We start from the raw sequence: 10,464 nt of genomic DNA, 5'->3' as shown, positions 1-10,464 counted from the left end.
TGCTTGCTGGATTCTTTTGCTGGATGTGTCACTTGTGTGGCTAGTTGGGTCAAGCTCTGGTGTGATCTGAAGCCCACCACTGGTTGTGTTGGCTCTGGGTCCACTTGGATGGATTCAGGTACAAATTGCTCTCAGATGTTGTGTGCAGCCATTTTGGGGCTGCCTATCTAGAGTTACCCCACTACACTGCTCACTGTTTCTGCATCTCACATTATCTAGTTCTTGTCTTCTATCTATCAATTCAAATGTCTTTGGAAATGTGGTAAAGAAACAAAAAAATAGTTTCCAGCTATTTTTGAATTGAACATAGAGTAAACCAAAGATATTTTCTTGGTCAGAAAGTAGCCTGGTTCTCTCTAAGATCACATAATGAATGGTAGCCTAAGAAAGGCAAAGAAGAGATTGTTTTTCAAACTACTAAGTAAGGTCCCATGTCAATCACAACAAGTTCTGAGAGCCTCCTGAGTTACAACACAGCACAGCAAGGATACCATAAAACAATATACCAACCAGAAAATGCATCAAGGAAGCAGACTTCTTCCTAAAATAGGAGAAGAGGATTTTATACAGGAACTTGCTAAAAATAACTTCCAGATGTAACAGGCTGCGTTACCTTAGTCACCTCTTAGGTATCACTAAGATGGAGGCAGCCTGGGACATTGGTAAAGTGAAATAAAGGAAAACCAGCAATCATCCCTATTTAGCCTCGGGTTTCAGTGTAAAGGCCTGAGAAATAGAGCAGAGGCATAAAGTCAGATGTATGCTGCTCAGTAAGAAATCCCCATCACATTTTCAAAATGGGAACTTGGCTATCTGAATCAGACCCAACTCTACATTCACTGCATTTCTCCAGCAGCCTTAGGGCATCCATGGTGTTTGCCCCAAATGCCATGAAAAACTTGATTTCAAATTCAGAAATCCCTCACTAATCATAAGGTTCAGGAATTAGAGATTTTGATTAATTGAATTTTCTAGTCAATTGAGTGCTAATTAGAAAATCATTTTCGTCTTAACTCCTCTGACTCATAGTTATTATGAACCCTGGCTCTATCACTTAGGGGATTGGGAAAGTTACTTAATATCTTAGTTAAATATTACCACATCATATATTACATCAAATTGAGTGGCTTAAAATAACACACAATATCTCCCAGTTTCTGTGAATTGAGTAGTCCAGGCAGAGCTTAGCTGGGTCTTCTCAATGCTACCACAAGGTGTTTGTGGGCTCTTTTCTGGAGCTCAGCATCTCTTTCCAAGTTCAGATGGTTGTTGTCAGAATTTAATTCCTCACAGTTGTGGCTGAGGTTCCCATTGTCTTGGTGGTTGTCAGTTGGGGCTACTCTCAATTCCTAAAGGATGTCTGCAGTTATTTGTTATGTGATCCTCTTACAACATATTAACTTAACATTAACTTGTTTAGTGTTCACCATGATCCTCTGAAGTAAATGCAATTATTATTCCTCCTTAACAGATGAGAAAACTGAGGCTTAATTAAGTGTTGTGGTTGGTACAAGGATATCCATCTAGCAAGTGGCAGGGCCCAGATCAAAGTCAAGTTGGTCAAAATGCTGCCTTCTTATTAAAACTTAGCTGAGTTGTATTTTGTCATTTTTATTTTGGAGTATATCTTTTGCACATTGGATAGAGAAGTACTTGGGAAAAGGAGTCATGTCTTATTCATATGTATCTCAGGTCCATAATATAAGTTTTGGCACATTATGGCTAACTAATGAATGTTTGCCAAATGGATGGATAAAGGTCAATAATTGGTGGATGGATGGATGGATGGGTGGATGGTGTTAGTCGGGAGTGAATGGATGACTACATGGGTGGATGGAATAAATGGATGAATAGATAGATGACTGGGATGGTGGACTGAGTGGGTGGTGAGTGAATGGATGATGGATGGATAGATGGATAACTATGGTTAGTGGATGAATGTGGTGGATGGATGGGTTTGAAAGAGGATGCATGTGTGGAGAAATAAATGGATGGAAAATAGGGTGGGTATTAGATGTCATATGGAGTGGGTGGTGGGTGAAGAGATGAGTCTGTAGCTGGGTTGGTGGTGAATGGGGGTGGGTGTGCGATAGGTTTATGGAAACAGACAATAACTTCTCTCCCATCTAATAGTTATAGCTTCCTAGACATTCTCTACTTTTCCTCTGCAGTCATATTGTGTGTGCGCGTGTGTGTGTATAATTCAGACAGGTTTAAATTCATCATAAAATTGATCCCCATACAAATATATTCAATCTTAAGAATTCATAAATTACAGGATATCAAAGGGTTTGACAGATACCTATAATTCTAGAATGGAGTAAGCTGATTGGCTGCTTGATAGGTGGATAGCACTAGACCACTAACAGGCCTATCTTAGGAGAAATTCCCTGCCCAGTGGAGCCCAGAGCCCTGAAAGGCTAAAGGATGCTTCAGCTCCTACCTGCCTGGGAATGAGAGAAATTTTGCTTTTTCAAGAACTGATGGAATCTCGCTGACAGAAGAACTGTGTATGGGCCTTCCAATACCAGGCATGGGTAACCAGATCCTGTGGCATCAACTAGATCAGTGGTCGCCAACCTTTCAGACCTCACAGATCACCAGTGGTTGCCAACCTTTCAAACCTCACAGATCACCAGTGGTCCTAGGACCACTGGTTGGCAACTGCTGAACTAGGCATTCTGTGCCACCCCAGCACCATTCCAGAGTCATCCTGACATCATTTAGGAAGTTTGCAGTAACAATACTAGTTTAATGAGCATTAACAATGTACTATGCTAAGGGCATTAATGTATATCCCATTTAATCCTCAAAGTGACCCCAGAGCCTGGTGCTGATTATCTCCACCGGTTCAGTGCCGGGAGCCAGTCCATCCTTGCTGTTTCAAGGGACCTGGCATATATGGCATACTGTTCTTAATATGTTTGCTCATCTTCTTGGCACTATGTGTTTTAACCAAGGTCACCTCTCTGAGAAAGCTTGTTTCCCCAGGTAGGGATTTTCCCCTGAAGTTAGGGAGGGAATAAAACCCCTTATATAAAGACAGATGTAACAAGACAACAGGACACAGAACCTAGAGACAGAACCTAGTGAGAGAACCGAACACAGAACTTGGCTAGAAGACCTAGACAGAACTTGGCTGGAGATGCTGGCTACAGAACCTGGCTGAAGAACCTAGCAAGAGAACGTGGCTAGAGAACCTGGACAGAACCTGGCGACTGAACCTGGCTGGAGAACCTAGCAAGAGAACATGGACACAGAACCTGGCTGGAGATCCTAACCAGAACTTCTCTGGAGATCCTGACCAGAACTTGGCTAGAGATCCTGGCTAGGCTGCTGATCAACTGAACGCTGTCTTCGTGTCATTCCTTCTTCGCCGACTCCGTCCACACCTTTGGGGACCCCTGGACCTGCTGGGGTCGGACCCCAGCAGTTCAGAAATCAGGTGAAATTATCTGCTCAAGGTCAACCAGCTGATAAGAGGGGAAGTTGGGCTTTATAACCACTTGGCTCTAACTTCAAAACTCTTGCTTGGACTTGTGTGCCCAACTGCTGCTTCCCAAGGAAAGGGAGGCCTGGGACTCTTGGGAACAATACATTGGAACACATGGTTTTGCTAAATAAAAGATGGAAATAAAATGCATCCCCTGAAATCTCCCTCCTAACCATAATAATCATGGAGACACCTCTTTTTTGGCTGATGGATTGGGGAGGGGGAAATCTGAAAGAATTGTCAGATTGTTTGAGGAGGCCCTGCTGGATAACTCCACTGAGATCCCAGAGAATGTTCCTGATCACCAGACAGAACAAGAGAAAACCAAGGAGACCAAGGAGAGAATTGGGAAGAAGGTACCCAAAGGGCTACAGGTGGATGGGGCTCCCTGTGCAAAGCCCTTAGCACAGTACTTTGTTAATTTAAGAGCCCCACATATTATTCTCCCTCTTTAATTGTACTGACTAATTCCTATTCTGTCAACATCCATTCTCCACCTTCTCCATGTGCTGTGCCAGGGGCCTGATCTTGAATGGCTCTACCAGTGGATCTCTTGCTCTACACTTCTAGTCAAGTTCAGCCTATGGGAGGTACCAATAGGAAACAGAAGGAGGGAAGAGGGTATAGGTGAGCCATCTCTTCCCTCTCCTGAGGTCACAGCTTCTATTATGCAGCCCAATCTAGTACCTGCCCCTCCCTCTGCTCCTCCTAATCAAGAGGCATGCATTTAAACAACCTTAAAATCTCTGCAGCTACTGGAGCAAACATTTAGTTTTCTTCTCAGATCTGTAGGTCACCTCTGTTACTATTGGGTTCAGCTGATCTTGATCCAAACTGCCAGTTGGGTTCAGATTTGCTTCATGAGTTTCCTTCTTGATTCCTGGAGCACATTCTTCTCTCATGGCAAATGACAGACATACAAGAGGGTGAGCCAAGCCACACAAGCACATTTCTAGCCTCAGCTAATATTTCTTTCTGCTTCATAATCTGTTGGCCTTAGCAAGTCACATGGTCAAATGGTATGGATGTTCATTCTTCCATTTTATTTGGAGGCAGGCACAGCAAGACCACATGGCTTAGGAAGAGAAGTGCTGAAACAATCAACTTGTCTATTCCAAGATGGAAATGGCTCCTCCCTAGCACGGCACTGTCTTTAGCACTGTCCCATGTTGGTTTTCCAATGCCCCATTGACATGTTTGTAAATAATGCATGCATGTGTAATTTTAACAGCTGTTTTATTATTTAAATATGTTTTTAGTGTCATTAATTTTTTAAATTAAACTCTCCTCAAATTACCCAGTTTGAGGATATGATCTGTTTCTTGAAGAACACGTTTCAGTCATCATGCAGTTGAGTCAGTGTTCCATGAGAGCCCCCTTTGTGTACAGTATGGAATGGATAAAATTCACATGGACAGAAATGATGCCCTCTTCTTGCTGAGCTCACCCTCTGTGGATGGTACTAATTTATCTTTATGTGCATTATCTAACATAATGATCACAACTGTCTTAAACAGGGGCTTCTATTGTTAGTCCAATATAAGGGAACTAAAGCTCAAAGTAATCAAGTGACTTAATGCAAAATTACTCTGAGAGCTTGGAAGTGAAAGAAGTAGGACTTGACCCTAGGTCCATCTGACTACACAGCCTCTTAACACTGGAACTTGATAGTTTGCATTGAAAAAAAACAACAAAAAAACAAGTGTTTTGCAAATATAGACTCATTTCATCTTCATCTGAGCAATAAATTATTGTCCATTTTACAGATGAGAAAACCAAGTATCAGGGACTAGAGTCCAATTTCCCATAGTACGATAGGAAATTGCACAGCAAAAATACCAATCCATTTCTACCCATCTCCAAAACTTGTTCTCTTTCTAACACACTTCACTCTCTGCCAATCAAATCTACTCTCTCAATAAGACTCTGTCCTATATAGGTCCCAATGGTAACAGTGGCCAGCTCTTACCACAGCCTACTAACCAGAGGTCGGCCTCCTCCACTTTCTACTTCATCTCTCCCCTAATAACCTGGCCCCTCTCCAGGCCTCTGCAATTTTTCCACTCCTATGTCAACCGCTTTATAGGGTCATCTGTCACCCATACTTTACAGCCCACTTGATGAAGAGCAAATCTATATTGATTTGAAAATAACTCAGGCTGTAAATTGCAGGTCATGATTGGCTTGGTCACCCTGAGATGATAATCTATTGACTGTACCAGGGGTCTAAATCTAATTATCATCGCAGGAAACCCAAAGGCAGGGTGGCTCAGTGCCTATGTAAAAATGAACTATTAATTAGTCCAAGAGCTACCTGCAAAAATACCTACCACATAATTTAGAGCTAGCCCTCATCTTTGTCTGACAGCTCAAAGTCTAGGGCAGGGGTGGGCAAACTTTTTGACTCGAGGGCCACAATGGGTTCTTAAACTGGACCGGAGGGCCGGAACAAAAGCATGGCTGGAGTGTTTGTGTGAACTAATATAAATTCAAAGTAAACATCATTACATAAAAGGGTACAGTCTTTTTTTTCAATAGTTTTATTCATTTCAAAGGGGCCACATCCGGCCCGCGGGCCGTAGTTTGCCCACGGCTGGTCTAGGGACATACTCTGACCATCAAATCAAGTATGAGAACTGACCTTGAACCATTTGTGTTAATAATAGTAATAATAATAATAATGACACAACAATAACTGTTATTCACTGAGCACTTCGCATGCATTTCCTTCTAAAGCTTCACAATAGCCCTGCCACTTACTAGCTTTGGGATTCTGGGCAAGTTACTCAACTCCTGTGTACCTCTCTGTTTTCTCATCTGTAAAACAAAGGATAATAGTAACACCTCTTTATCATGTTGAGGGAAAGGTTAAATTAAGTAATTTATACAAATTGCTAAGGTCAGGAGCTAGGTATATTCTTACCCTCCTTATTCATGAAGAAATAGAGCCCAGACATGTTGAGAGACTTGCCCAAGGTCACAAGCTAACACAGGATTTTGTCTGAATCATGGTGTATTATTTTTTCAATGTTTGATGCCAGCATTAAAAAAAGAGAGATGATTGTTTCTCTGTAACATTTGAAAAAAACTGGCAGTACTGGACTTACATTTCTTTTTACCACATTTTATTCCTAACCAAATCTATTCTCTCAGGTCAGGTAGGCCCAGCAGTGCCAAAGCCCACCCATGGACTCAAGCAAAACTGCCAAATTCTGGTATTTTGAGGTTTCTGTAATACCCTGGATCAAAGACATGAGTGCGCTGGATCAGATGATGCTGACTAGCAGCTGTCCCTGTTACTTGGTGTTTGTGCTCCTGGTCCTCACCACTCCCTGTGCCCTCTACTTGACCCATTTTTCTCATTAATCATGTCTGTCTGCCCCCTGCAGGCATCTGAGATTGTGGGGTAGATTAGCACACTCAAATCTTACATTAAATCCCTGAGGGGTATAATATTATCGTTCTTAGTTTATAGATGCAGAAACAAGTTCAAGGAGACACAGTGACTTGCCCATGGTCACATAGTCAGCAAGTGTCAGAACAAAGTTTCAAACACAAGCCTACCTACTCCCAGAGCCAACCTTCCCTGTCTTTTGCCAAGTAAGGTTCCTTCCCAGGTTCACAGGGTAAATGAAAATCTGTAAGCAGAGGCAAGAAAGGAAAGCCAGTGTCAATCTCTCTCACTGGGGAAGAAATATGAAAAGAGAGAGTGCTCAAGTCTGCTTTCAGCTCTAACAGACTCTCCTGAAAGGACTTTTCTGAAGACACAGGGCTGTTTCCAGTGGCGAATGGCTCCAACAATGTAAGACCCTTATCAGTGAGAGCACAGAACTTACGATGTTTGTGAACATCATAAAAAAGCTTCCTCAGTTTGCTATTTCTTTTTCATTCTTCAGAACTATCAGGAAAGCAAGAGGCAGGGAGGGCTGCTGCTGACAGTGACCCCATACCTAGCCCCTACCCAGTGGGTGACTGTGCCAAGGCCCCACTTTCCTGTCAGCCCCAGTGAATAGACAGCTCCCCAACCCAAATAAAGCAGACCTCATGGTTGAGGGGCCAGGGGGAGAGATTTCATTTTCTCACCTTAGGAAGCTAGAAAGATCTGGGTTTTATGATTCCACCAATATTTATGGCTTTTCTCCCTGCCTCTGCCTCAGCCTCACTGCCTGTGGATGGCTCATGATTGCTCTGCAGTAACTCTGGGATGAAGAGCCACCAGGTGGCGCTGTTGTCTAGTGAATGACCAAGGTGCTATATCTGCATTAGCCTCTGTAGTGTATGGAGTGTGCTAAAGGCTTTATATAGGTTAAATCATTTAACTCTCACAACCCCTCCAAGAAGGAGGCAGTGAGGAGCAGAGAGGTGAAGTTCTTACCCAAGGTCACACAGGAAGTATTGGAGACAAAATTCAAATCCATGCACCAGTGGCAGTTTTCTGTAGCAAAGTGTCATTATAAAGACACCAACTGTCCCTGCCTGGGAAGGGCTGTGATGATTATTTTCTGAAGTTATGTCCTTCCTATTTTTAGATGTTAAAATCATTTCTTTTACAAAATTATAGAACAATGAACATGTCTATGTTGCTTTTGTTTGTTTAATTTTGTTTATCAGAATTAAAAGTTTTGCTATCTGATGTCCTTCTCTCCCTGCCACCCACTTCCATTCTTCAGCCGCCCCCCCCCCAAAAAAAAAAATCCAAGATCTAGGACCTTGTCTCCTGATGACCAAGCAATTGTACTGGGCTAGGAGGGAATTTGAGATGCAGTTGATTCAACAAGAATTGTGTTGGTAACTTTACAGCCCTAGTAATGTTTTGCCCCATTCAAAAAAAAATCTCAAATATATATTGAACAATTAATATTCATCATTTATTCTAATAAGTACTTATTGAACATTTACTAGGGCTGGTGGTAGTCTTGGAAATACAATGTCAATTGAAGGAGGCATAGTCATTCCCTTAGGAGCTGATGAAGGAGATGAGAATGAATCAGGTACATGCAAACACTCTCGTGAATTTGTGAGCTGTGAAGGTGCTGCAACGGAGGGGCTGTTACATGGACTGTGAGGTCAGGGAAGGCTTCCCCAAGGAAGCCACTCATGAGCTGAGATCTAAAGGATGAATAGGCATCAGTGGTAGGATAGAGGCCTGGAGAATATTCCAGGCAGAGGGAAGAACATGAGCAAAGGCCCTGTGGCCCAAAAGAGAATGATGGGTGTGAGGTCAGCAAGAAAGTTACTGAAACTAGAACAGAATGATTGGAGAGAATATGGCATAAGATTCAGGTAAGAAGTAGACAGAGGCCAAGTCCTATCTGTGGCTTCCCAGGGATTTGCTCTTTATCCAGAACTTCATTCCTGATACTTTATGTAAGAACTGATTCTTTTCAATCGTAGATAATCTTCCTCTTGTAATAACCTTGAATAATTTGGCTCTAGTTGATGTGCCTGTCTAGTTGGTACCATCCAATGGACTGGTAAGTGGAACACTGGGGAATTGTTGGAGGATTTTCAGCCCCTGGAACTGAAGGACATCATTTTTTATTCAAAAGAACCCTTGGCTTTAGTGTGGTAAAGCGGCCAAAGAGGGCCAGATGAGCTGGTGGGGAGGCTCTATTCCATTTGCGAGGGTCTGACCAACTTGTGCCATTTTAAGTAGGAAGATTAATTTTTCCAGTTTGCTAAGGACTTTTTAGCACTTGAAGTCTCAAGTCAGGGGACTCTACCTTCACAGGCAAACTGGGACTGTTGGTTATCCTCATTTCAGGATCAGGTCTGTTGTCATTCGTGTCTTGCTCTATTGATCATTTTATTAGAATATGCCAGGTGGTGCACCCCAGGGTCTGCCCCATCTCTCTCCACCCTGGAGGCTCAGGATCCAATGGTCTGCTTTGGCAAGTGCATCCAAGCAAGGATCTACAAAAGGAGCAGGTTTGGGCATATTTGAAGACTGATACGAAAACAGGAGCTGGGAATATAATGATGAACCAAAGTGTTGGTTCCTGCTCTCACAGAACTTAAAGTTGAGTAAGGAGGATAAAACCAAATGAGCAGGTAAGACCTGTTTGAGACCTTGGATTCAGCAAGGACTCAGTTTCCTTCCTTCGGCCCTTGTCATTTGGACGGCTGTTGCTCTTGTATTTTCATACATTACTGCCATCACTCTCCACCATGTTGACCCTGCTTCATTTCATATCATTGACACTGGTACAGTGTGTGACTCCAGAAAGTGCTTGTTTGGGGCAATGTTAAAATTTGTCACAGTTTTGTGTGTTGCTGCTATTTATGTTTGTTATAAGCAAGTTCATGCTCTGAATTCCAAAGGGAAATATATCACCAGGTTAAACAAGGCTGGCCTTGAACTTGGATTGTTGAGTTGTTTAGGACTTTCTGTTGTGGCAAACTTCCAGAAAACATTTTTTATTATATACTAGAGGCCTGGTGCACAAAATTCATGCAAGAGTAGGCCTTCCTTCCCTCGGCTGCCGGCACCGGCTTCCCTCTGGCACTTTATGGCCTGTTGGATATGATGTTATACATATCCAAATGGCTCTTGGCCGAAAAAAGATTCCCCACCCCAGAGATAGTTGTGGTTTGCAGTCTCTGTGTTCAAGTAACTCTTATTTTCCTTAATAATGGCCCCAAAATTCAGGAATAGTGATGCTGGCAATTCAGTTATACCAAAAGGATACCTTAAGTTTATCATAGGTATGCATGCATAGGAATAACGTAATACATACCAGTATAGTGCTAAGTACTGTCCACAGTTTCAGGCACCCTTGGGGGTCTTGGAAAGTATCCCCTGTGATAAGTGGGGGACCTGTATCTGGCAAGCAGTGATGCTCTTTGGTGTTGATTTTATTTACTCCTTTGTGAGATTCATCCACATGGTTGCATGCAGGTGTACTTTGGTCATTCTCAGTGCTGTGTGGTGGCCACTGTGTGACTATGCCACACTTTATCCAGTGGCTATT

General features: G+C 42.6%; 1 long non-coding RNA gene across 1 annotated transcript; it reads left to right on the top strand.

Moving 5' to 3' along the window:
- Nucleotides 1-604: 604 nt before the first annotated feature.
- Nucleotides 605-9,482, top strand: LOC107184396. Its single transcript, XR_001515223.1, has 3 exons — nt 605-617; nt 9,258-9,263; nt 9,404-9,482. It is a non-coding gene; the product is annotated as an uncharacterized LOC107184396 (long non-coding RNA).
- The last annotated feature ends 982 nt before the right edge of the window (nt 9,483-10,464 follow it).

Source organism: Myotis davidii, unplaced genomic scaffold (genome assembly GCF_000327345.1).
Source record: "Myotis davidii unplaced genomic scaffold, ASM32734v1 scaffold345, whole genome shotgun sequence".
Classification (NCBI taxonomy): domain Eukaryota; kingdom Metazoa; phylum Chordata; class Mammalia; order Chiroptera; family Vespertilionidae; genus Myotis; species Myotis davidii.
The sequence above is the reverse complement of the archived record's forward strand: the minus strand, read 5'-3'. Positions and strand labels throughout refer to the sequence as shown.